Source organism: Cavia porcellus, unplaced genomic scaffold (assembly GCF_034190915.1).
Source record: "Cavia porcellus strain 051 isolate PalLab524CR breed Dunkin Hartley unplaced genomic scaffold, mCavPor4.1 scaffold_1, whole genome shotgun sequence".
Classification (NCBI taxonomy): Eukaryota; Metazoa; Chordata; class Mammalia; order Rodentia; family Caviidae; genus Cavia; species Cavia porcellus.
The window spans coordinates 192767022-192794537 of record NW_026947484.1 but is presented as its reverse complement, the minus strand read 5'-3'; the positions used below and the strand labels follow the sequence as shown (position 1 = coordinate 192794537).

Genomic DNA, 27516 nt, shown 5'->3' with positions numbered 1-27516 from the left:
GGGGAAATTCAGAGCTGCTCAGGTCCTCTAGTTATGCAGAACCTTAACAGGGTGAAGGGTCAGGCTGCCCCCAAATTCACATGCAGCAGTTTATTTCTGTTCTGGAAGGTTACATTTGCTGTTAGTGATGTTAATGTGTTTTTATAAACCCTTGATTTCAGAGCCATAAAAAAAGAGAGAAGCATAGATGTTTTTCTTCCTTGGAGTTCTGTCACTGAGCAATGCTCCAGCCCAGAAGAGATGATTTGGATCGGTTAATCTTTTTTTTTTTTTCACTCCCTAAAACCATGCTCAGTCCTGCCTTTGCCTTTGCCCAGAGGTTTCCAGAATTGCTTCCTCTAAACTAGAGAATATTTTGGAACTGCCTTTCGGGGTCCCACGGTGAAAAAAGGGAGAAATATATGGGGTTTGAGGCATTCCCTGGGGCAAGCAGAGTATATCAGGTCTGAAAATTTTTGAAACCACTGTTTTAACCTTTGTCTCCGGATTGTGAAACAAATTCCTCGCTACCCTTCCTCCCTCACCCCTGCAGAGATACACTGACAATTGATTTCATGAAATTCCTGAGTCCTTCAGGTTGAGCTGTTACCCCTGAAAATCTGGCCAGTGCCACACAGCAAGAATGGGGTATATTCTTATCACTGGAACAGTTGATTAACTGGTTCACAAGAGCATGTTAACCAATAGCCTCTGGATACTTCTAGATAAGAAGAGAGCATAGTTCATCAAAATTTATTTTGATTTGTTTCGTTTGAGCATTTCTGATCTTTGCTACTGAAGTCAGCCATGGTCTAAGGTGAAACCATGACCGGCGGTGGGCTGCTGCAGTAGCCCCTGCCTCCCTAGGTCAACACAAGCAGAAGAGCTTTTGTTGATTTCCAAGAGTATCCAGGACGTGAAAAGTCAGTAGATTACAGAGAAAGAGCAATGGCAGACATTTGTTAGGATTGCACCATCTCATCATGTTTTTTAGTATTGATTGCTTTTCCTGTGAATAAACACCTAGACAGTTTGCAGAACGACTCAGTTCTGGCTGTGGGAGCCGCAGATACCTTTCTCGGGTTCCCTTTAACTCTGCACTCAGTATCACCAGGCTGTTTATCTGCAGCAATCAGAACACGTCTGCTTGGGGGTGGAGGTGACTCAATTTTGTTTTTAACCAACATATTTCCTAAAAACTATAATGTATTTTTTATAAAGTCAAATAACAACTACTTAGTAGAAAAATTGACCAAATGTAAAGTCTGAAATTTTAGTTAATAATGTACTCAATGTTAGTATCTTTTTAAACACAGGTACCATGATTATGAAAGATGCTAAATTAGGGGGATCAAAGAAGGACTGGACCACCATACTACCTTTGAAATTGTGCCATAAATCTAAAACTTGTCAAAAAGGTTTAATTTTTAGAGATTTGTGTATAGCAATAAAGGTCTTCACAGTGGAAAAAGAAGCCAAATCATAATACATGTGGAATAATCTGAACATCAGAATCAGTAACAGCCTTGAGTGGAGCATACACCTGTAATCCTAATACTTTGCAGGCTGAGGCAGGAAGATTGCCATGAGCTCAAAGGCCAGCCTGAACTAATAGCAAGACCTTGTCTCAAAAAAAAATTTTTTTTTAAATCAGTAACAGTAATAGATTATAATCCATTGCATTTCTTTATTTGTGAAACTGTTTTTTTTTCTTTGATACTGGGGATCGAACTCATGACCTCGTGCTTGCCAGGCAGACACTTACGCTGCTGAGCTAAATCCCCAGCCCCATTGCATTTCTTTAAAAACTCCATATTTACACAAAATAAATGAAGAAAAGAAGGAAAAGGAGAGTCTTTCTTACATTAAAATGCCGACTAGTAAAATGTAGAAGGCATAATAGAAAATTATTTTTTTAACCATCAAAGTAAATAATTTAAACAGTAATCATCAATGGATGCTAAAAAGATTGGGTGAAAATTGATGGGGACAGGATATTGATACAGTCTAAACGTAAACTCCTACATTGCTTGTGACAAAAACATGGTGATTTTACAGAGGAGAAGTCAGGCAGATACTGTCTTAAAGTTCAGAGTTAGTATCAATAAATTGACAAAATGACCTTGTAAGGTGTTTTGTTTTCTCTTTTTCTGCCTGTATCTGATTCTTCCAGACTCCAGTTTTGCTGTGGTGTATTCCCTTATTCTTTGTAATCCTTGCATGCTTGCTGATTGGTATTTAAGAATGAAGCGTTAAAACCTGACTGGCATTGTAACAGGTGACTGTCTCTGCTGGGCAGTTACATTAAGCTGGCTGTTTTGCAGAGGAAGCCCCAGAAGTCTGTATCCTGCGAGCTTGCTTGCTTGCTTGCTTTTTCTTTCTGTCTTTCTGTCTTTCTTTCTGTCTTTCTTTCTTTCTGTCTTTCTTTCTGTCTTTCTTTCTGTCTTTCTTTCTGTCTTTCTTTCGTCTTTTTCTTTTTTATTGGTACCGAGGATCGAACTCACGACTACCTGCTTGCAAGGCAGGTGCTTATGCCGCTGAGCTAAATCCCCAGCTCACCGTGAGCTTTCTTTGGGGTAATTCCATTTTTGTAGAGATGTAATCTTCCAAGAACCAGGGTCAGTAAGTAGCTTAGCTGACCATACACTCCTGAAATAGCAGAACGAGGTCTAGGGAACATCGTAATGCAGAACTTCATTTTCTCCAGTTTCCAGATTGCCTCTGTGCCTGGTTTCCCAGGTCTAGTGAAGTTACACGTAAGTTTTTTAGAAAATAAATCTCTAGTTCCCCGAGGAAACAGAAGAGGTGTTGTCTCCTGATAACCAGGGTTCAGTGGTGGAGATTAGGAGTCTAATTGCCTCTTCTACAGACTCTGACCAATGTCAGTGTGCATGTACGTGTGTGTGTGTGTGTGTGTGTGTGTGTGTGTCTACATCCCCAGTCCTTTTTTATTTTTTATTTTAAGACAGAATCTTGTGAAGTCACCGAATTGCTTAGGCTGGGCTCAAAGTTTTGATCCTCCTGCCTCAGTTTCCCAGAGTGCTAAGATGACAGATGTGCACCACCACATCCATCCTAGTTTTTGTTTACTTCACCTCTATTTTCAGAACAGTTGGTCTCCAATTCCTGAACCATTGTAGAATTCTTCAAGGATGAATCTCCTTGCATCTTGGATGGCATCTCCCCTGTAGGCACCATTTTTTGTTTCTAATATTCTTCTTTGTTATTTTTGTTGAGCATAATCTCTGAGAGACACCTTAAAACAAAATGTCAGCCGGACATGGTGGCATACCTGTAATCCCAGCACTCAGAAGGCTGAGGCAAGAGGATCATTGCAAGTTCAAGGTCAGCCTGGGCTACAAGTGAGTTTAAGGCCAGCCTGAACTGCATAGCAAAACCCTGTCTCAAAAAAAAAAAGACTTTAAATGTCATGGATTCTTATCTTTCCTTTGAATTTTTCATGTGGTTCTTTTGCTACTACGACCTAGTCTAGTCCCAGATTTTTTTTCTTCTTTGCCCCTAATTATATCCATATATAACTCTCAGAAAAGAGGAGTTCCAAGCATTTTTTAAAAGAGTAATACCAGTGCTATACATTTCTATAATGTTCACAGAGCACTGTGAGACCATTTTGAGTAGGCCACTCTTCAGCTCTATACCTATCTCCTTAGACTCTAGATCCCAGATTTTGTTTTTCTAATAAATTGCCATACAATACCCTGATCTAGGGAAAGAAGTGCTCAGTAACCAATGGCCCTAGTCGTATCTGTTTTATTTTTCACCAGCTCTGGATCTCTCTGTGGTCAGACAATTGGCTCTAGAGGATGCTGTGATTGAGAAATGGAAAGAGGAACTGATACTTAATTTCCTTTTTGCATTTTTAAAATTTTATTGGTGTATTGTAGATATATATAATAACATTCATCATAGAGAATTTGTACCTGTACATGGTATATGTTGCTGTTTTTTTTACCATTTCCCTTCTCTCTCTTCAACTTCTCTGTGTTGGTTACTTTTCTTTCATTACTGAGACAAAATACACCCAGAGTTAAGAAAGGGGAGAGGTTTATTTGTGAAGGTTTCAGTCCATAATCAGCTGGCTCCAAGGCAGAGTGGGTGTGGTAGAGGACAGCAGTTTATGCCAGGGGCAGATACCAAAAGCAACAACAGAAAAGGCAGAAGCACTCAGATGACTTTCTGTCCCTTATATTGTTTGTAGGCCACACCTGCCTAGGGTGGTGTAGCACTCACACCTGTAATCCCCGCGCTGGACCAAGGATTAGTCACAGATCCTAGAAGCGTGCCCCCATGAGTGCATGAGGCTTTCCTGGGACATCCAGACACAAAACACAACACTTTCTAACCCTCCTTGTTTACAAAAGCTTTGTTTTCAATTTTTCCTTCTATTCTTTTTTTCTTCTCCCTTCTTTCCTTTCTCCCTCCCTGCTCCCTTATTCCTCTTATTTGAACATTTTCTTTTCATTTTCTAATATCTATTATTACACATTTTGATCCTCATTTACACTCCCTTTCTTACACCAGACAAACAAGGTGGTATTTACACATGTGTGTCCAATTTATTTCACTTAAGCATATGGTCTCAAGGTGCATCCATTTAGCTAGAAATGTCTCAAGCTTACCCTTCTTTATGGTAGAGTAATACTCCATTGTATAAAAACACATCTTCTTTACCCATCCATCAGCTGGGGGCCATCTGGGCTGTTCCAAAATTTAGCTATTACAAACTGCTGCTGTAAAACATAGGTGTGTGTATATTGCTGTGGTATGATTTAATTCTTTCAGGAAGATACTAAAAAGGGAACCAGCTGGGTCAATTAGAACTTCTAGTCCTAGTTTTTTTAATCTTCACACTGATTTCCACAGTGGTTGCACCAGTCTGTGCTCCCCCAACAGCAGAGAAGAGTTTGTTTTTCCCCACAGCCCCATTAGCATTTGTTACTAGTTGATTTCTCTCAATCACAGCCATTCTTTCTGGAGTTAGATGGAATCTCAGTGTTGCTTTAATTTGCATCTCTAGAATGACCAGTGGTGTTGAACATTTTTTATTTATTTGCTATTTGTACTTCTTTTCTGAAAAATATCTGTTCATTTCAGATGCCCATTTTTGGATTGGGTCCTTAAAGGTGGGAAGTCTGATTCTTTTGAGTTCTTCATATAGCCCAGGTATTATTCCTTTGTTTAAGAAACAGCTGGAGAAAATCTTTCTCCGCTCAGTTGTCTCTTCACTCTGTTAGTTTCTTTTGCTGTGCAAAAGCTTTTTAATAAGACAAGATCCCAGTTGTGATTTTTTGTAATATTTCCTGGGCAAAGCCAGGCCTGATGGCACACACCTGTAATACCAAATCAGGATGCTGAGGCAGGAGGGTCAGCATGAGTTCAAGGCCAGCCTATGCTATAGGAGCTTCATAGGAGCTTTGTTGTATTATTCCAGGTCAGGCATTGGGATGCCCCCTGCCTTTCCTTTGTTACCCAGAATTGTCTTTGCTATTCCAGGTCTCTTTTGGTCCCTAATGAGTTTTAGGATTATTTTCTTTAATTGTGTGAGATATGCTGTTAGTACTTTGACCAAGATTGCATTAAATCTGTGTAACAATTTTGGAAGTATGGACATTTTCTTTTTTTTTTTTTTTTAATTTTTTTCTTGGTTTTTTTGTTTGTTTGTTTTTGTTTTTGAAACAAGGTCTCACTGTGTCATTCAGACTGACCTTGAACTCACTTTGTAGCACAGGCTGATCTCAAACTCAGCAATCCTCCTGCCTCAGCCTCCTGAGTACTGGGATTATAGGCATGTGCTACCACACTCAACTGATATTTTGACTATTTGGTTCTTCCTACCCTCAAACAGGGCTATTTTTCCATTTTCTGATATTCTTTTCAGTCTCGTTTTTCAGAGTACTGTAGTTTTCACTGTGAGGGTCTTTTACTTTGTTAGATTGATTCCTAAATATTTCATTTTTTTGGAGCTATTGTGAGAGGTGCTATTTCCCTAATTTCTCTCTCAGTGAGCTTATTTGTGCACAGGAGTACTCTTGATTTTTGAGTGTTGTCTTTTTATCCAGCTACTTTACTGAATTTGGTTATTAAATCTTGAAGTGTTTTACTGTAGTTTTTGAGGTATTCTATATAGAGAATTATGTCACCTGCAAGTAATGATAATTTAACTTCTTCCTTTCCTTTCCTATCCTTATTCCTTTTATTTCTTTTTCTTGTCTAATTGCTCTGGCTAAAATTTCCAGGACTGTGTTGAATAAGAGTGGAGACAGTTGACATCCTAGTCCTTTTCCTGATTCTAGAGAGAAAGGTTTAAGTTTTGGTTCGTTTAGTATGATGTTGACTGTTGGTTTGTCATAGATGGCTTTTATCAGATTAGAATAAAGACCCTCCATTCCGATTTTCTGTAGAGTTTTTATCATGAATGGGTATTGGGCTTGTCAAACATTTTTTCTGCACTTACTGATATGATCATATGGTTTTTGTCCTGGGCTCTGTTAATACGGTGTATTACATTTTTTGATGTGCATATGTTGGTTCCATCCCTACATCCCTAGGATGATACACTTGCTCAGGGTGCATAATCTTCTTGATGATTTGCCACATTCTGTTTGCCAGTATTTTATGTGAGGATTTTTGTGTCTATGTTCATGAGGAAGATTGGCCTGTTGTTCTTTTTTGGGATCTTTCTCTGGTTTTTATATCAGGGTAATATTGCTTCCAGGAATGACTTTGTGAGTATTACTTCCCTTCCAGTTTCATTAAAGAGTTTGAGAAGTAGCGCCATTAGGTCTTCTCTAAATTTCTTGTAGAATTCACCAGTGAATCTGTCAGAATCTGATCTTTTTAGATTTACTCGAGATTACTGCCCATTTTAGTCAGTGCTGTGTAACCTTGTTTTAGGAGTCTTTGGTGTATTAACTTAATCATATTACAATTATTGAATGTCTACCACATGTCAAGCATAATTATAAGTGCTTAATAGTATTGATTCATTTAATTTTGTAGGTCTTTTAGGGGGCTAGGTATTGTTTTTAATCACCATTCTATGGGAAATGGAAGCAAGGAAAGGCTAGGTAACTGGCCCAAACATGTCAACATGTCAACAGGTATTACATCTTGTAACTATTAACTATATTACATTCAAATAAACTTAACTGATATACAATTAAAATAATTACTTACTAAATCCAAATTAAAGTTTGTTATGGTTCCTGAATTCATGAATTCATATTTTTTTGTCTATTCTGGAATGCTCCTACCATTATCACTTTTAATATTACTTCATTTAGATTTTCTGCCTGGGACTCTGATTAAAAGTATATTTAGTCTTCTCAATCCATCGTATCCTTTAACTTATTTTTTTTTTTTTCTGGTCTTTTTGTGTTGTGTTGATGTAATTTCTTCAACTCTATCTTCTAGTTCACTAATTCTGACTTCAACTTTGTCTACACTCTTAAGCTCAGCCATGTAATTTTTATTTCAATAGTTATGTTTCTAATTTCTTGGGGTTTTTTTTTTTTTCTGTCTTTTTCGTTTTTATTGGTACCAGGGATCAACTCACGACTGCCTGCTTGCAAGGCAGGTGCTTATGCGGCTGAGCTAAATCCCCAGCCCCTCTAATTTCTTAAACTCACATTTAATTCTTGTTTATGTCTGCTTGATCATTTCTAATAGTCTCTTGTTACTTGTTTACCTTTGACATTTTAATATTTTATGTAGAATATTTTACATTTAGATGATTTATAGTCTGTTTTTGATATTTTTGATCTCTGAAGTCCTCACAGTCCAAAGCTATCTTTTTATTGTTTGGTATTCATTCTTTATGTCTTCCTTCCATGTGTATTTGTGATCAAAAAAAATTTTTTTGTTCTTTAACTTTGAGAATCTTGTCAACTTAAATTGGGTGACACTTTCTTTCAAAAATTTGCATCTACTTCTGCTAAAAGCTGTAGGACATCATTAGCCTTTTATTTGGGTGTCTTCAAGATTCCAGCTTAATGTAGGGGTTTCAGATTTAGCTTCCTTACCTTTCTGTTCACACACACACACACACACATGCACACATGCACATACACACTCACACACCTTACTGGCAATGGAACCCAGAGCTTCACAGATACTAGACAAGCATTCTACCACTAAACTAGGACCAGCCCTTAGGGTTGCTATGAAAAATGGTACTTTGGGTTTGGCCCACAGGGCCTCCCTGCTTCCTGCACAATACAGGATTTTTCACATTGTGGAAGTCCAGCAGGTGCCCCTGATAGATTCCTGTGCACTGTGAGCCCTCGAGTGCTTTTAAAAACTATATGCTGTGTAGCAAGGGATGTAGCTCAGTGATAGAATGGTTTCCTAGCAGGCATGTGGCCTTGGGTTCACTCTCCAATGCCATAGAAAAAAGTATACGTTATATAGGATCTATTTTTTTGCAATGGAAAGGTTTCTGTGTGTTGTTCATAATAATATAGGGAACAGAAGTATCTAATTTTTCATTAGTTTATAAGCTTTATTCAGTGCCAATAGACATTCCTTTATAATCATAATTTTTATGGTTCCATTATATTCCATTATAGTGCATGGATAATCCACTAGTTTGGTTTGTTTGTTTGTCTTCTTGAAACAGGGTCTCACTATGTAGTTCAGGCTGGCCTTCAACACACTTCATAGCCCAGGCTGGTCTGGAACTCACAAGGCTCCTCCTGCCTCAGCCTCCCAAAAGCTGGGATTACAGATGCATGCCACCATGCCCAGTTTAAACCACTGTTTAATTAGGCAGTATTTCCATTTTTAGCTGTTTAGTATTTTTTGACATTTGGAATATTCTCCACTTTGTGTTTTGTTAGCAGTACTGCCGTGAACATCACTGTGTAAATAGGACATAAATTAAGAGATTCAAGGAAAAAGCACAACTGTAATTCTAGAGAAGAGAAGCACTCCAGGTAGAGATTAGGATGATTTAGTATCTGATAGTACGATTCTGGAAGTCGAAGAAGAATGTACAACTTAGAAATTAACAGAAAAGATAATAGGAAAGCAAAACACTGCTAAGGTTTAGAAAACTTCAAACCTGAAGCTTGCAGTGTCACTGCATTCAAATGGAATTCAAATGTTTTTTCATTAGACAGTGAGGAAGCCAGGTGTGGTCATGCACAGTAATCTCAGCAGTGTGACTGAGACAGCAGAGTCACAAATTTGAGCCCCGCCCAGGTAATTTAGCAACTCAGTGAGATCTTGTCTCAAAATAAAATGCGTGTATATATGTATGTATCTGTTATTGTTATTGTTGTTGTTGTTTTCCTTTGAGTCAGGGTCTCACTGTGTAGCCCAAGCAGGCCTTGAACTCTTGAGGTGGTCCTCTTGCCTCAGCCTGCCTAGTGATACTGCAGGGGCCATGATCCCCAGTGCTGGAGGGGAAAAATGAAGGAAGAAGGATCTAAGAAGCAGAACCAGACCTGAGTGTGGGGGCACCCTGTAATCACAGCATCCTGGGAGGCCGACAGAACAATTGCAAGTTCAAGCCCACCCTGGGCAAGTTAATGAGATCCTGTCTAAAAAAACAAAAGAATTTTAAATTTAAAAGCAGTGGCTGATGTATGAAGGCTCTGAGAAAGGGGGGGGTGAAACTAAGGGAACTGGTACCACAGCACAAAGAAGGTTAGAGTGGAAAAGACAGCTAATCGTGTCAGATGCTTTATGTTTTTAAATTGTTACCAGTTGAGTATTACTAAAGGCATATTTCTGTAAATTTGCCTGCTCTACACATTGCATAGAAATGGAATCAGACAGTATGTGACTTTTTGTGTTTGTCTTCTTTCACAAAGTACACACTATTTTCATGATCCTGTTGTGCCATGTACCAGTACCTCATTCTTTTTTATTGCTGACTAATAGCCCATTGTGTGGATATACCACACTTTGTGTATCGTTCATCTCCTAATGGATATGTAGGCTTTTTGTGCTTTTTTACTGTTAGAATCATGCTGCTATGAATATATGTGTACAAGCTTTTGTGTGTTTTCATTTCTCTTACATAGAGTATAATTGCTGGGTCTTGTGGTAACATTTTCTAGCACTGTCACACTTTCCCAGAGGGTTGTACCATTTTACAATGCTCTTGGCAGTATATGAAGATTTCAGTTTTTCTAAATTGTCAACACTTGTTACTGTCTTTTTTTTAGACATTCTAGTGGGATCAGGTCATAACTCATTTTAGTTTTGATCTGTACTCTCCTCTATACGGACACTGCACATTTCCTTATGTACATGTGGACCATTTCTTTGTGTCTCTTCCTTGGAGAAATGTCTGTTCAGGTGCTTTGTCCATTTCTTGTTGGTCATTCGTCTCTTTATTTTAGAGTTACAGGGGTTCTTTATTTATTCTGAGTCAAAGTCCCTTAACACACACATGATTTGCAAAATTTCTCCTGTGGATCGACTTTTTACTACTTGATTGTATTCTTTTAAGTATAAAAGTTTTAAATTTTTTATGAATTCATTTTATCCATTTGGTCTTCTGTCACTTGTACTTTTGGTATCATGTCCAAGAATGTGATTCCTAATCAAGAGTCATGAGGATTACTTCTTATTGTCTCATCTTTTTTTTTTTTTTAAGGAAAAAAAAAAAACAGAAAAAGGGTACAAGTTATACAGAATTTCAGAAAAATAAACAGTAGGAAATCACTAGTTAATTACATATTTTCATCTTAGAAATAGTTGTTGAAGTTACAAAATTAAAGCATATAGAGGGGACTTTCAAACAGTGAGACTGCAAACAGTTTTGTTCAGTGATCCAACAAAACTCAGTAATATGATTATCTATCTTATACACTTAAATATATATGCAGTTATATCTTTTAGAGAACTTTCTTTTCCTTTCTTTTGTACAATGACAATTACACATTTTGGGTTTTATTACTCCTACAGTTCTTATTACTTTTTTTTTTTTTTTTTGAAGAAAGTAAAACCAAATGTGACATACCAGGACAGAGTCAGTCAAATCAAAAGGATGGACATAATACATAATGTAAAAAGAAAATACAAGGTGATAAACAATGGTTACCATAATGCCTCTTGTTATCTTAAAAAGAATTGCCTATATCATCAGTTGTAATAAAATTGAACAAAACAGTAAAGAATAAGACCAATAAAACCAAAACATTGGAGACATTAGAGGACTTCAAAAGAAGATAATAGTCAACCAGAATGGGCATCACAGTGAATCTTATTGTCTTCATAGTTGTTGCCTATACTTTCAAACTTGGTACTATCAAGCATAACAGAATGGAGGAAAATCAGTCAAAACAAGATGGTGAGAGCAATACAGAGTTTCAAATCAAGCTAATAGGAAATCAAAGTGGGTTACTATAATATATCCTGCTATTTTTTATTTATTTTTCCCTTAATTAAAAGGATAAAAATGAAAAAGTAGATAATAAAAAGGAGATTGAGATTAAAAAAAGAGGGCATAACAACAAAACAGCGCAGGTCAAAACATAGCCATTTAAGCAAAATAGTGTTTCACCACAAGATAATTTCAACATAATAGTAGTTACCATAGTGTCTCTTCCCTTAAAATCTTTGGGTATAACTTCGTATACTGTAGCATCAAGCATATCAAGACAATGTAAAACCGTTCAAGAGAATGACAGTATTACAGGGTATTTAGAATCAACTAACAGAAAATGAACAATGGTTTCTGTATAATCTCCTTGTCTATAAAAGTTTTTGTTTCTATTATCACATATAATAAAATCCAATTAAGATACAACACGTTAAAACCGATGGAGACAGAAGAACAAAAGCTTGATGGGACTTCAAAACAAGAGGATATTAAATCAGCACTACCTATTATGATGTTTTGTTTTCTCCAAAATGGCTGTTCCTACCATCCAACCTTCTCTGCCTCATTTCTGTTGAGCTCTTTTTCTGTCATTAGTTGTCAGTTTGTCCTCTTAATTTTGCTTTCTGCTCCATTCATTGTGGCCACTCTGCCACTGTTTCTGGAATCTTAGTATTTTTCATTTTTAGAATATCCTGCAGTAATCTCTGTAGAGTTGAATTGGTGGTTGCAAATTCCCCTAGTTCCTCTTTATCCTGGAAGCACCTTGTTTTTCCATCAATTTCTAGGGGCAGTTGTGCAGGATATATCAATCTTGGCTGGAGGTTATTATCTTTCAAAGCTTGAATTATTTCCCCCCACGCTCTTTGTGATTTGATGGTTTGTGCCGAGAAATCTGCTGTAATTCTGATGGGTGTTCCCTTCTAAGTGATTTGTTTCTTGTCTTTGATGGCTTTTAATATTCTGTTCTTATATTGGATTTCTGGAATTTTGATTATTATATGCCTGGGTGTAGGTCTGTTTGGGTTGTAGGTGGCTGGGGTCCTGTATGCCCCATACATCTGAGTATCTTTACCTTTTGCTAAATTAGGGAAATTCTCCTGGATTATTTCTGTGAATAGCTTTTGTAGTACATTTGTTTGAGTCCCTACTTCTTCTTTTATATTGTCTCATCTTTTTAATAGATCTTTGTCCACCTGTGAAACTAAAGTCTTCTAAGCCTGCAGTCGGGTCTTTTCACCACTCACTTTTATTTACCAAATAACCTCCCTCTTTAGTTACTCTTGTTCAGTGAAACTGCAGCTAAACACGTTGTCTTCACCAAGTGCTGTGCTAGATTTTATGCATAACATGAAATAAAAATGATACTGTCTTATATCCTGATGTTGGGGACGTAAAGTTGTAAATGTAACTTGTACCTTGCAATCTAGAAGTGCTGTTACGGCAGATCTTTGAAAAAAAAGTAAAGCCACTTTAAGTGACCCGTGATTTAATTAAAACTTCTTATGGACTTGTCAATTTCTGATTAAGCGTGCATTTGTATGAAATGGAATGACAAAATTATGGCACTATGCTTTTTCTTATAAATGATAATTTTTTTATTGAGTTGCTCAGGCTGGCCTTGAACTTACAGTCCTCCTGCCTCAGCCTCCTAAATAGCTGAGATTAAAGGCAGGTGCCACTACACCTTGCAACTTTCTCAGATTTTGATCTCCATGGGCTAGAATCCAGTCCCTACCATCTCCCACAAATACCAGGGGATAACAGTGGTGATCATACCTTGGGAACATCCTTTGGTAGGGCTAGTGCTTAGGACCAGGCCTGCTTTTGGGAGCTTCTCTGTATTCAGGTGAGCAGTGGAAAGCATTGGTGCTGGTAGACAAAGCACAGCCACATACTGTACCACTGGCTTCCTGCTGTGTTTCTCTACTGTTACTCCGGTAGAACTGGCCTAAAATCTGCACAGAGAAGGGGCAGAGACTCAGCTGGTCTACAGACAACTGAGGCTTTTCTTCGTCCTAAAGGAAACCATTCCCTGGGCTTCCTGTCCCTGACCTTTTCTGTCCCTGGCCTTTCAGGCTGGCTAAATGGATTCCACCTCCACATAAACCTGTTTTGATGTAATTCAGTACTGACCCAAAATTGATGTATGTATGGCCCCTGTTCTGCTTAGCTGAGACTGATAGACTCTGTAAGGTTCCAGGCACTGAGTTCCATACTGTGCTAGAAAAGGGGTTGCAATCATGTGGTCCTGAAACTCATTTTCCCACCCAGTTTGCAGAAACCCGCCCGGGGCCCAGCCTCTTCGAACAGACCCCTCCGTGGTTCCAGTGCTGCGACCTGCCAGCATCCACATCCACGGGACTGACCTCAGGCTGCTGGTCTCTGCGGCCTCCTCCCTTCAGGGACTCAGGATTCCCCTCCCAGCCTCCCTGCCCCGCCCTGAAGCGAGCCTGGAATCCTAGTGAGAGGAAAAAGCTGAAAAGGAAGTCATTCAGAGTGGGCAAAAAGAGGAGGGATCTAAAAGGAAAGGCCTAAGGAAGGCAGGAAGGAAGCTCCCGGGCCCTGCCCAGGCTTCTTCCCCAACACTCCCAAGGACAGGAAAGGAGCTAGACCCAGCTCTCCCTGTTTTTCCCTTGCTATCTTAAGAGTCTCCATCTCCAGCACGCAGTGCCCTGTGTGGCGAACTCTTCTCCATCCTCCTGGCTCCCTGCGCTAACAGGCCCGCGGGGACCGACAGGAGGGAGACTGAGTAGCGGTACTGTGGGCATGCCTGCTCCTTTCCCTTCCCCCTTCCCTGAGCAGCAACGTCACCGCAGCACCAGCAGCCGGCGCGGCTGCAGCCTGGAGACAGGCTGGGATTGCGCAGCCGCCCTGCGTTAGCTAGGATGCCATTGTATTAGCAGAAATCAGATCTTAGGGAGTCGGCCCACTATCCCCAGTGTGGTCCTGTGGAGCAGTGCCTCAGCTGGAGCTGTCAAGGTGAGCGCTGTGGGCGTGCAAAAGGAGCGGGAGCCTTCAGCTTCAGTTTAGGGCTCCTCTCAGAGGTAGGGCATCGCGGCAGGGGGAGGGGCGGGGCGCAGCCGAGGGAGGCTCCCAGCTGGGAGTTTGGGCCCAGGCTCTTGAGGGCCGGCTTTGTCTTTCTGAAAGAGGGAGAGCGGGAGAGAGGCTGCGTAGACAGGCTCATCCAAGCATTTGGCTGTGATGCCAGGAGGGGGAAAAGCAAAGACCTGGCTCGTGGCTGTCTATGCTAACTTGTCAAGAAGCAGAAGAGCCTTTGTGGGCATTTCTGACAAGGCGGTTGTAGGTTCTGTAGTCAGGATGGAAGGGGTCAGATCTAGAAACAGAGGCCCCCTGGAGGAGACACCTTTAAGGCCACTGTGAGTTTATGATGAAGACCTTGCAGAGATCCACACAGCTTTCAGGAGCTGCTGGGCAGCCTCTCCCTCTGCACACAGGCACAGATGCATGCTCACAGACATGCTCACTGGATCTGCTGCTGCTTGTGGGAGCCGCGGGCTGCCCATTAGCATGGAATAAGAGTGTAGACCAAGATGTCCTGCAGTAGAGGGGGGAGGGTGTCAGTGTAAGGCCAAGAGCCCCTGCCTGTTGTAATCAGCCTCCTTACACGACTTAGCTTCCTAGCAGGAGAACTGAGCAAGCTAAGCTACCACTTCCACATCCCTCCTCTTCCCGTCAGACCTGGCATAGAGGAACCGCAGTCAGGAAAGGGCGGTCAGTCCCGAAGACTCCTCACCAGGAGCTCAAGTCAAGGTCAGCTTTCTGTAGAATAGACACTGAGTGCCACTGCCTTCCCTGTCTCCTTCCAGGAGGCTGGAAAGAGAGGGAATGGATTCTGTGACTAGCAGAACATCGATGTCCAGAGGCAGGAGAAGCTTTCCTGTGGAATTTACCTGCCCAGAGTTCCTGTTGCTAAGCAGTATTAAAAGTTCCCACTTTCATTCAGCCACCTGGGTAGGAGACTGAAAAGCACGATAATGAGGAGCGTACTTCTGCAAGTGTGTGGTCAAAGGGTACAGTGGAAAGTTGTGGAAGTGGGTTAGTTCCCAGGGAGCGTCGGGGATAACCACGAAGCAGAGGAAAGGGCTTGGGAACCGTGAACGGGCGGGCGGGGACATGAGGGCTGATTAGAGAGGCAGGAGGCAGGACTTGTGAATGTCATGAGAGCCTCGGGATGGTGGGTTTGGAGAATTGTGTTTTCACCGTATAAATGGAAGCCGAAGAATGGAAAGGTAGGAAACAGCTGCTCTGAGCAGCAGGGTAATCATAGGGAAGACAGTGTGGCCTATCAGTTTTCTTTTGAAGGCTATTATAATGGACAAAGTAGAAAATCGGGCAAACCTGGGTTAAAATCCCATCTCAGATGTGTAACAGTGGGCTTATCATTTTATACTCTAAGCTGTCTACTCTGCTGTAAAATGGGAATGAAAACGATGCAGTAAAACTGAAGATGTATGTACATCTGTCCCATAAGGGTCCAGTAAGTGATCACTGATAAACAGCGTTGTGATGATGACCCTAGAAATACTCGTCACTACGTCACACTGGCTGAACCCTCTGTACCCTTTGCACGGCTGCATATGCTGCAGACATGGCCAGAGGGCACATCCTGCAGGAGGGCTTCCCACTGTGTTCTCACCCTGAGTCTGCTGCTGCTTCCCCACCTCATCTTCCCTGTCGCTCCATTTAATGAGGGTACAGAGAGAGTCCAGCGTGAACTCTTCTCAGTGTTTCTCTTCCTTTTTACAGAGCTGGTGGACTATCATATAGCATCATATGTCTTGATAAAGGACAACTCATGCCTAGGAAAAAGTCTTAGATATGCTTTCAGTATATGTTTTTAAATCAAGTCAAAAGCATAATATTCTGTCAGTAGTTGGGGGTCAGGGACTGCTGGGGATTGAACCCAGGGCTTTTGCACTAAGCTTATTCCCAGCTCTTTTGAGACAGGCTCTTGCAAAATTGCTAAATTGCCCAAGCCGTGCTCAAACTTGTGATCTGTCTACTTCATTCCTCCCAGAATGCTGGGATTACAGGCATGTCCTACCATGCTCAGCCTCTCTTTGCTCTCTTAACTGATGAAGAAAATTTTGAAAATTAGAATTCCTAGGCTTCATCTAATTCTGTGATTCATTCACTGAGTGGTGCAATAATTTCACTTTCCTGGGTGTCATCTTTTTTGGCTGGGGACATATCAGGAATCAAACTTAGGACCTTGTTCTTGCCTGGTAGGCGCTTATGACAGTGAGCTACATCCCCAGCCACTTTTCTTATTTAAAAAAAAGTAAAGATTATGGGGGCTAGGTATTTAGTTCAGTGGCATAAGCACTTGCCTGACAAGCATGAGGTCATGAGTTCAATCCTTGGCCCCAAAAAATTTTTTTAAAAAATCAAAAAATAAGGATGACCTTGTTTGTTTTAGTAAATTTGTGTTAGGCTCACTGAGACATGACATAAGTGCTTTCTAAAAAAAATGTGACAGGTGTAGGGCAACACACAAATGCAGACTGTGATGAGATGCCTGCAGAACATGTGTGGAGCTGCCCAATTGGAATTATCTGGAGACACCGTTGGCAGCCATGCCCTTGGCTGTCTATAGGTAAAGAAGGATCAATGCCTATCCAGGATGCAACATAGATAGTAACACTATGAAATCAGTCAGAAAGTGAGCCTGACACTAAAGTAAAATCTGACATAGTCTAAAGGTAAAAGCTGAAACAGTACAGCTTTAGAAAGAAAAATGTTTTATGATCTTGGGATAGGTAAGTATTTCTTGGAATACAGAACACCTTAATCCTTAAAAGAAAAATGGTAAGTTGGACTTAATAAAATTAAAAACCTCTGCTGACAACAACAAAAGCAGCGTTGAGGGGAACAAGTTCCCCCTACAGTTGTGAGACAGAAGTGTCCTGGCACTTTCCATCGGCTGTCTGGCCACGAGATTGAGTAGAGGAATACGGGGAGGGGCAAACAACCAAGCCACAGAGTGAGAGAAATTATTCACAAAACAGCTCTCTGACAGAGAATTTATATTCAGAGTAAGTTTTAGAACTCTTATAACTCAATAATAAAAATACAGATAATTCAATTTGTAATGAATGAAGTAGTCCTCCAATAATTGAGCCTCTCTCAGAATCTAAGCATGTGTAATAAATTCTAGAGACAGAGCTGCTTACCAGTCTCTGACCCCTGACCTACATTCTTGTCCAGGGAAAGATACGTAAGCATACAATACCCGTATGTCAGTGTCCTCTAGCCACTTCTTCACCTCCCGAATGCATTTTTTCTTACCTCTGGTTTGGAAGATCAGGTTTCTCTCTTCTGTGCATTGCATTTACATGTGTGACCCATTAATGGTTTTGTGGGGCAGACCATATAGTCTTATATGTTATTTGTGAATGTCTCTTGGAAGTGATGCTTTAAAGAGAGGGACAATACCTACTGAAGATTGCTGATGGCTATAACGCATAGGCGCTCTTAGAATTAGTGCTATACGTATAAGAAATGTCTCTGTCCTTTTAACCCAGTTCTTTGAATTATGGCCTGGTATCTAGGGGAAACCTAGTACTATGGGTAAGGAGACCACCACCCCTCCTTAAAGAAAAATATTACGTATATATAATGTATACAAATTAGAATGTACAGAGGAAATAAAAAATTAAACCAAAATCACTCAGCAGAAATTAACACGCTTAATTTTTTGTTGTGTTGTGTTTCAAGAGTTTTTCCATGCATTCAGTTTTTTTTTTCCTTTAGAATGTGCCATATTGCTAGGTATGATGGTACATGCCTGTGATCCTGGAATCTCAGGTAGCTGAAGCAGGAGAATCACAAAATCAAGACCAGCCCAGAGAACTCTGGGAGATCGTGTCTCAAAATAAATTTTTTAAAAAGTTGGAAATATAGCTCCCAGATCCAGGGTGGTGGGAGTTGGGGGTGGAGATCATACTGATACAGGGGAATGAAACTCCCAAGCTGCTATATGTTCCTTACAAGATCATGTTCTCTACAATCAAAGAGTGAATCTTAGGAACAACGGAGGTTAAAAGCAGAATATACTTACTGAGAGAAAGAAAGCTTCTGTCTGAGGGAAGAAGGGATTCCTAGCGGGTTGCCAAAGACTCTGTCTTTTCTAGAGACTTTTATAGAGTAAAACCATGGGGTGAGATGGGGAATAGGAACTCACAAGGCCGCTTGGGCTAAGGTGGGACAGAACAGTAAGGTTAACTGCTCAGAGGAACAAATGGGGAAGCGAGTCCCGCAGAAAGCCAGAAAGCAGGCATTCTAACGGAGCAGAGCCTTCGTGTAGGGGTTGGCATGGGGACTCCTGACCTCCTCAGGGTGACAGGGAACTGTTTACAATCCCAGCCCTCAGGGTGTTGGGCGCATTTGTTTGACCTTTTGTTTTAGGCCTGGCCCATGGTAGGAGGTGCCTGTCTCCCACAGGTCTCCCACAGCTGCCAGGTGTCTGGGCTTCTGCTCTGGCTCCTGCAAGGACCCAGCCCTGTCTCACTGCCTCTATTTCTAACTAACTCAGCTGCCTATAACAATACTGCATATGCTATTTATAGTCTGCTAGTTTCAATTTCTATTTTGTGAACATCTTCCCAACTCAGCAGTCATATTAACAGGACTTTATTATTGTTGTTTATTGTTTTGTGATAGGGTCTCACAGGGCTGCCCAGGCTGGCCTCAGACTCCTGGGCGTAAGGAATCCTCCTGCTTCACTGCCCTTAGTGGCTGGAACTGCAAGTGCACGCCTTTCTATCCAGCTAATAGGACATGATTTTAATGATAGTCTGTTCTATATTTTTCATTATTACTGGAATTTTACTGTCACCAAATTTTCAACTTTGTTAATCCTTATAGCATATATATTTGAGTCTAAAGGTTTTTTTGGTGAAAGAAGAGGTGGGAAGGAGAGAAGGGGAAATGTCTCATGTGCCTTATAGCAAAACTTCCTAAAAACCATCTTCATCTCTCCACAGATACCGCACTTGTGTCTCTCATCTCTCACCTTGTATGCAAGGCCCAGCCCCTGCACTGCTGAGTGTTACTCCTTCCTTACTCCCGCAGGCCTCTTCCTATGAACTTCAGTCTTCAGTGTCTTGTTTTGACAAGTTTTATACAAGCTTGCTCGGACGTAACTCGCATACCATAAAATATTTTGGACTATGTAACCATCACCACTGTCTGATTTCACAACATTTCTTATCTCTCCAAAAAGAATCTCCATAGCTTTTAAGTTTCCCATTCCCTAGCCCTTGGCAACTACTAATCTTCCTATTTCTATGGATTTGCCTCATTCTGTACATTTCATATCAATGAAATCATACAAGGAAACTTTTTGTGACTAGCTTCCTTCATTTAGCATGCTTTCTTTAACTCAGGTTGTAGTACTTCCTTTATTGGCCAATAATAGTCACATGTGTATGTCACTTTTTGTCTATCCATTCATCTATTGATAGATATTTGGGTTGTTTCTTTTTTTTTCTACTATGAATGCTGCTGCTATGAACATTTTTATACAAGCTTTTGTGTAAACATAAAGTTTGCATTTCTCTTGTGAATGTACCTGAAAGTAGAATTTGTGTGTTTTATGGTAACTCCATGCTCCATTTTCAATGCCCTCGGTAATGTTTGAGGGTTCCAGTTTCTCCGTATCATCATCAACAGTTGTTATTTTTGGTATTTTGTTAATTTGAATCATTTTAATGGGAGGGAAGCAGTGTCTGACTGTGGTTTTATTTGTCTGATGACAAATGATGTGCATCTTTTTGTGTGCTCAGGGGGTTTGGAGAAATGTCTGTTAGATTCTTTGCTCAGCTTTCTGTTTGTTTTAGTACATATTAGTAACACAAAATAATGATATTTGTTTTGGTATGTTGGTACATGCATCTTTCCCCCTCTCTCAATCCCCTTCCTCATCTCCAGGAGTCTACCTTCTAGTTTCCTGTCATTGCTTCCTTGTTTTAGGTTACACATATGAGAATATCTAATATTTAACTTTCTAATATGTAATATTTAAATATCTAATATTATCTAAATATCTAATATTTAACTTTCCATCCATTTTCCTGCAAATGACATAATTTCACTCTTCATGGCTAAGTAAGATCTCATTGTATATAGATACATTTTCTTTACCCATTTGGCTGTTAATGGTCATCCAGGTGGTTTCTGTTTCTGTTTTTGTTTTTTTGAGAAAGAGTCTATGTGGTTCAGGCTGTTGAACTCACTTCAAACTCTCAGCTATCCTCCTGCCTCAGACTTCCAAGTGCTGGCATTACAGGCATGTCCCACCATGCCCGGCCTGTCCAGATGGATTTTACAGTTTAGCTAATGTGAATTACTCTGTAATAAACATGGGTGTGCATATATCACTGTAAGATGCTGTCCTTAATTCTTTGGGGAATACACCAAGGAATAAGGTAGCTAAAACAAATAATATTTCTATTTTTAAGTTTTTGAAGAATCTCACATTCTCATATGAAACACATTCATATGTTTTTGGTTTTGGTTTTGGTTTTGGTTTTTTGTATGCTTGATGACAGCCATTCTAAGGTGAGGTGGAATCTCAGTTTCCATTCTTGTTGGTATTATTGATCTGAGCTCATGTTATGGCATAGAGTGTTTATATTCACTGAGGCTATTATGTTCCAGTATGTGGCATATCTTTATTCTGCTTATTTCCCCTTCCCCTCCTCGTCACCCCTCACCTGCTTGGCAAGCGCAAGGTCCTGAGTTCAATTCCCGGTACCAAAAAAAAAAGAAAAAAACTGTAACCAAGTAACCTTCCATTATGCGTAGATACCATGTTTTATGTGTGCCGGTGATGCGTATACAGGTGCTTTCAGGATTTAACTATTACGGGCTGCTGCAAACATTGGCATGCCAAGCAGGTGTTTGTAGCACTGAGCTAGCTATACTGCCAGCCTAGGTACTTGGCTATAAAGAAAGACAAATTTGAGATATTTGTAGGAAAATGCGTATACCTGGAAAATATAATATTGATTGAAATAAATCAGACACATGATTTTAAATATAGCATCTCTTACTTGAGTGAGTACAAGCAAAGAGAATATTAACACAGGGATAGATGGGAACAAGGGAGTGGATCTCTTACAGCAGGGAAGTGGTCCAAGGGATGAGGGGTGAGGGGTGACGAGGAGGGGAAGGGGAAATAAGCAGAATAAAGACATGCCACATACTGGAACATAACAGCCTCAGTAGTATGATGTCTTAAGCTCTTTGGGTAAGACACCTAGCAGGGGATAGCTGGGTCATATGGAATGTCTAATTTCTGTTCTTTGAGAAGTCTCCGTACTGATTGCCATAATCATTATACTAGTTCACATCACCACCACCAACAGGGTAAGAGGGTTCGTTTTTCACCACGCCTGTATTTGTTACTGTTTGATGGTTATTGTTTGACTTCTCAGTGATTGCCTTTCTTTCTCGAGTAAAATGGAATCCAGTGTTGTTTAAATTTGCATTTCTCTAATGGCCAGAGATGTTGAGCATTTTTTCAGATATTTGTTGACCTTTTGTTCTTCTTCCTGTTGCCCATTTCTTGACTGGGTCTTTAATTTTAGGTGTTTTATTTATTTATCTTTTTAGTTCTTTGTATTCTAGATACTAGTCCTCTGTCTGAGTAGTTGGCAAAATTTTTTTCACAATCTTTGGTTGTCTCTTTACTCTGTTGATGCTTTTGCTGTACAGAAACTTTAATCTGATATAATCCCATTTGTTGATTCCTGCTGTTACTTCTTATGCAACTGAGGTTCTGTTCAGAAAATCCTTTCCTACATTTATGTCTTCAAATATTTTAACCTGTTGTATATTCCAGTAGTTTTGATGTTTCTGTTTTAATGTTTAGATCTTTGATCCATTTTTATTTTAATTTAGTGTATGCTGAGAAATAAGGGTCCAGTTTCAATCTTCTGCAAGTAGATAACCAGTTTTCCCAGCACTACTTGTTGGACAGACTGTCTTTCCTCTGACATGTGCTTTTGTCCCCTTTGTCAAAGAGCAAATAGATGGGTGTGTCGGGGGAATTTTCTGTATCCTCTGTTCTGTTTCACTGACCCATGATGTTTTTGTTCCAGTACCATGCTGTTTTTATCACTATTGCTTTGTATTATAGCTTAAAGTCAGGTATGATAAGGTCCCTTGCTTTGCTCTTGTTGCCAGAAATTGCTTTTGCTATTCTAGGTCTCTTCTGGTTCCATAAGAATTTTAGGATTGTTTTTTCTAATTCTGTGAAGTATGGTGTTGGTAATTTGGGACTGCACTGAATCTGTGTATTGATTTTGGGTTTCCTAAAAATACTATAAAATGTGCAGTTAGCAGGAAAATAAAATATCTGATGCTTAGAATAGGCATCAACAATTTCAGATCAACTGTTACTTGCTTGCAAAACCTAAAAGAAAACATCAGAAATAAAAACCTATTTGAACTACAGTGCAAATACAAACAGAAGTCAACCCACAGACATATCTTTGCTTCGACTATCACGGCTAAGGTAGTTATATCGGTCAGGGTTTTACTAGAGAAACAGATATAACACAAGATATACAGATGTGTAAAAAATCACAAGATTAGCTTACAGTGGTCACTCACAGAGTTGGAAGAGGAAAAGGGCAGAGTGTGTGTGCACACTGGAGACTGAAGTGTCCAATCCAAGGTCTGGTGCTCACTGCAGTGTCCCGTGCAAGTCCGTATCAGGAGGCTAGTGGCCTGCCATGGAAGGCTGAGAGTCCGTGCTGGAAGCTGAAGGATCCATGCTGGAAATGGAAGAGTTTGCACTGGACACTGAAGTGTCTACAGTGGAAGCCAGGAGATGACGTCCAAGGGGAAGGCAAAGACTGGGGCTCCTCCAGAGAAACAAGCAGATCTGTCCTTCCTCCTTGCACCTTTACACCATTCCGGTGACAAGCTGCCTGGGGTGGTCTTTTACACCCTAGGGTGTAGCATTCGGAGCCAATTCAGTTAAGCTTCTCTGAACCAAAGTTCCTCATGTTGACAGCAGTCTTCTCCCATGAAAACTGCATGTTCCATACACAAGCATCACATTGCTAGCACTTACGTTTTGTTTTCCTGTTCTTGTTTGTAGGGCACAGTTGACATCTTTTTGGTTTTCCTGCTGTCATAGCAGGTCTTCGGGATGCTGTGCCTGCTTGTTCACCTGTCAGCTCACCAATGTGTCCCACAATTTTTTTGTGCAATCTTTCCTTTTCTGTAAATAATGTCTTATGAGTTCCAGTCCCAAGCTTCTAAGAAGATTCCTCCATGATACTTTGCACTTAACTGTTTTCTTTGTAAACTATCAAACTGTTTATGCCACACAGGTTTAGGATCCAGTAAAACGCAGCCTTTGGCCAGTGCTTTGTGTTCTGAGTGATGTTGTAGCTGCTGCATAGCTCTCATCAGTGACATCTGCTCCACCTTTGGCTCTGCTGTGGACAGGTGCTGTCTTAGGCTTCCAATTTGTCCAGGTTTCTCTATCAGTATTTCATCCGTGGTGCAGTGTTGACATCAGCAGTACAACTTTTATTTTCTTTGCCATACATGAGGCCAATGTTACATCCAAAGACACAGTTCTCTGTTTTACAATTGTAACGTTTCCTTTGGAATTTCTGCTTTGTTCTTGTATACAGTTGCAACTACACTGTGCTCAGTTTGTCCTCTGTTAGCAAAGGTGCAAACCCGTTGTCGAATGTCACATTTCGGTTAGTTTGGGAGATGGGAGCAGAGTCTGTCACATCATTTGGCTTATTACTGTATGAATAAGGACCTGGTAACTGAGTTGTAAGACAAATTTCTAAATGGAAAGCATAATAAGTCTTTGTGTCTACAGAAGTATAAATTTTTTTTTTTTGTCTTTTTCCTTTTTATCGGTACCAGGGATGGAACTCACGACTGCCTGCTTGCAAGGCAGGCGCTTATGCCGCTGAGCTAAATCCCCAGCCCCAGAAGTATAAATATTTGTGCCCTATTTTGAAGGTGTTTTGGGAAAGTACTGCTTGAAGCTTCAGCAACCATAAAATGCTGAAAGGTATTCATCAGTAATCACATATTCAGATGGCGACTCAAACCATGAGCAGAGGACAGCCAGATGAGCAGTTCTTTTTCTTTCTGGGCAGGTGGTCTTTGTATTTAAAGCTCAGGCAATTTTGAAGGAAAACAAATCTCAAGCCCTGAGGTTATCATGAGAAAGCCCTCAGAGTACTGCAGACCTGTGAGTGCTCTCAGTTCAGCTAGTCAGTGTCTGAACACATTTTTGAGTGTGGCTGTTGGTGCATGCAGAAGGCTTCGCTTATATTTCAGCATCTGTGTTTCACCACATCTTGTTGCATTTTGTCTGTTACAGTTTCCACCACTGCAAGGCAGTGCTGACATTGCATCCAATAGTTTTCATTCCTGCCAAGACCCTCCTTGTAGTTTTGGACCTAGGTCCAATGCTAACATTAGGTTGTTTCATTTGGTTGTGTGACCATTTTGTACCGTTGCTGGTACAACATGTCTCACATTGCTGTTTTCTTCATCATCTGAACCAAGGCGTTCTGCATTTCCCTGTGTCTGTATCAGTCCTTTCTTCTTCCACTCACTCTTGCAGGAACTGTGGTTCACACTGCCAGGGTCAGAGTCATTGTTATTTTCATCATCCATGCATGAATGATCTGACGACTCACTTTTTGTTTGTTGTGCTTTGCTTTGCTTTGCTTTTTGCTTGTTTGAGGCAAGGTCTCACTATGTAGTGCAGGCTGATCTTGAACTCACTTATGTAGCCCATGCTGACCTTGACCTTACGGTGATCCTCCTACCTCAGTCTCCCAAATGCTGGGGTAATAAGCATATGTCGTTATACTCGACCTGATGATTCACTTTCAACTGCCTCCAAAACGTGCAAATCTGGTTTTTTATGTGCCATTGTACTGAATTGGGCTACTTCTACCAAAAAAATCAAAAGAAAACTTTAAAACAAATCCTAAATGCACAGGAATTTAGCAATAAGCATTTCATGGGTAAAACTCATCTGTTGCTACCTTGGAGCTCCTGTCCACACTTCGCCATCTGCCACTTGGGTGACTGTACAGATGAGCCCCCCCCCATATCCCCCCTGCTACTGTGAGTCACACTCACATTCCATTTATGTAAAATACGTAACAAAAGATGCTGTGGGTGTGTTTTCTCCCCTGGGATGCTCAGGTGAACTTATGCAGAACCATGAGATGGACTATTAACGTGAGTAAAAATCCCAATTTGACACTTGCACACATGCACACACCTTGCCTTCATCTTACCAAGTAGGTAGACTTAAAGATCGCTTCCTGTATCTCCCAGGCACAGCTGCAGAGATGCACAGCTGGCTACTAGTACACTAAAGAACAGATTTTACAGTAGAAAAGTGTGGGACAGGTTGCTGTAGTGTTACGCCCTTGCTGTCATCGAAAGAGACCATCTTTTCTCCAACATGTTTTTGGCATCTTTGCCAAAAATCAGACGATTGTGGGTGCTTGGGTTCATTTCTGTGTCTTCTCTCCTACGCCATTGGCTGCTGGTCTGTTTCTGTGTCTTCTCTCCTACGCCATTGGCTGCAGGTCTGTTTTGTGTCTTCTCTCCTAAGCCATTGGCTGCAGGTCTGTTTCTGTGTCTTTTCTCCTTAGCCATTGGCTGAGGTCTGTTTTTGCAGCAGTGCAATGCTATTTTGTTACTCCAGCCTTGTGGTATGACTTGCTGTCTTTGCTCAGGACTCCTATGGCTCTTGTGGGTATTTTGTACTTCCATATGAATTTTAGTATTTCTAGTTTTATGAAGAATATTGTTATTTTTATAGAAACCTCATTGAATCTATAGATCACTTTTGGTAATATTATATAAGCATTTTTTAGCATTGTATACATTTTTTAATTGTCGAGTTGTAAAATTTTTATGTATTCTAATTAAAAGTCTCAGATATATGATTTGCAAGTATTTTTTCCATTCTTTGAAATGGCTATTTGTTTTCTTTTTTTAACCCACATTTGCATTAATGCTTATTAATTGTACAGGTTTATATGAGTTTCATTTTGGCAAATTGCACATGCGTGTAACTTACTTTAATCACTCCCCACCCCCCTCTTTTCCTGTACTCCTTCTGGCGTCATGTGTTTGGAACGTTATTCAGTGTGTATGGTGTATTTTGATCATATTTGTTAAGCCTGGCTTTTCACTTTCTTAGTATACCCTTTGAAGCACAAATGTGTTTAGTTTTTGGTGTTCAGCTTTTGTTTTCCTTTTTTTTTTTTTTTTTGTCACTTGTGCTTTTGGTGTTCTAGAAACCATCACCTAGTCCAAGGTAACAAAGATTTAGTTTTACATATTCTTTTATAACCTTAATCTTGTAACTCATTTTAGCTTCCCCAGTCCCTGCTTTTGTATATCTCTGCCCATTTTTCTGGCCAATACACAAGAGTTTGGAGTCTAACAAAGGAGACTGCTTCTCAGAAAAGGAAGGAAGAAAACAAGATTGTAAATTTTAATGTGATTTAATACAAATGATTATACTTTAATGTAATTGTCCCTCATGATATTTGTTACCCATTTGTATTTTTAAATTTAATTTATCGTAATTATCTATATCCTTGAGCATATGTAATTTGCCTCTTACTATACCCCACATGGAGAGAGAGGTGGCTTTGTGGTCTAAAGTTAAGTCTTAAAAAATTGGTAGTATCAAGGGTTTAATTAAATGATGAAAAAGAGAAAGGTAATGGGGAGCTGGACACAGTGGCGCACACCTATAATTCCAGCACTCTGGAGGCAGAGGCAGGAGAGTCACTCTGAGTTCAAGGCCAGCCTGGGCTATGTAATGAGGTCAGGGCTAGCCTGAGCTACATAGCGAGACCCCGTCTCAGAAAAACAGAAGAATGATAGGGAATTTAAAGTCACAGTGAGTGAAAGGAAAATGGTGGCAGTTTAAAGGGGAAAGGAGAAAAATGAGTGAATTAGGAGAAATTAGACATAAGGAGGCTGAGTGAGTGCAGACTGCTGGGACTTGAACTTGGGACCGCAGGAGACTAGAACTCAAGGAGGCTTCCCTGCCACAGTGCTATGAGAGACCAGAGAAGCACAGAATAAACCCTGGCTTTGGGGCTGGACAGCCTTGAACAAGAGAAAAC

At 40.3% G+C, this 27516-nt stretch overlaps 1 protein-coding gene across 3 annotated transcripts in view; it reads left to right on the top strand.

The window, feature by feature from the left end:
* The window catches only part of Rusc2 (RUN and SH3 domain containing 2), a 70250-nt gene that overhangs the window by 27050 nt on the left and 15684 nt on the right, over positions 1–27516 (top strand). The window contains exon 1 of one of the 3 annotated variants that reach the window (XM_063225818.1): positions 13904–14314. The exons of the other annotated variants lie outside the window; for them this stretch is intronic. The gene's annotated coding sequence lies outside the window, so the exon portion shown is untranslated. Of the gene's footprint in view, positions 1–13903; positions 14315–27516 lie in introns of those variants that run through there. 3 annotated transcript variants of the gene reach the window in all.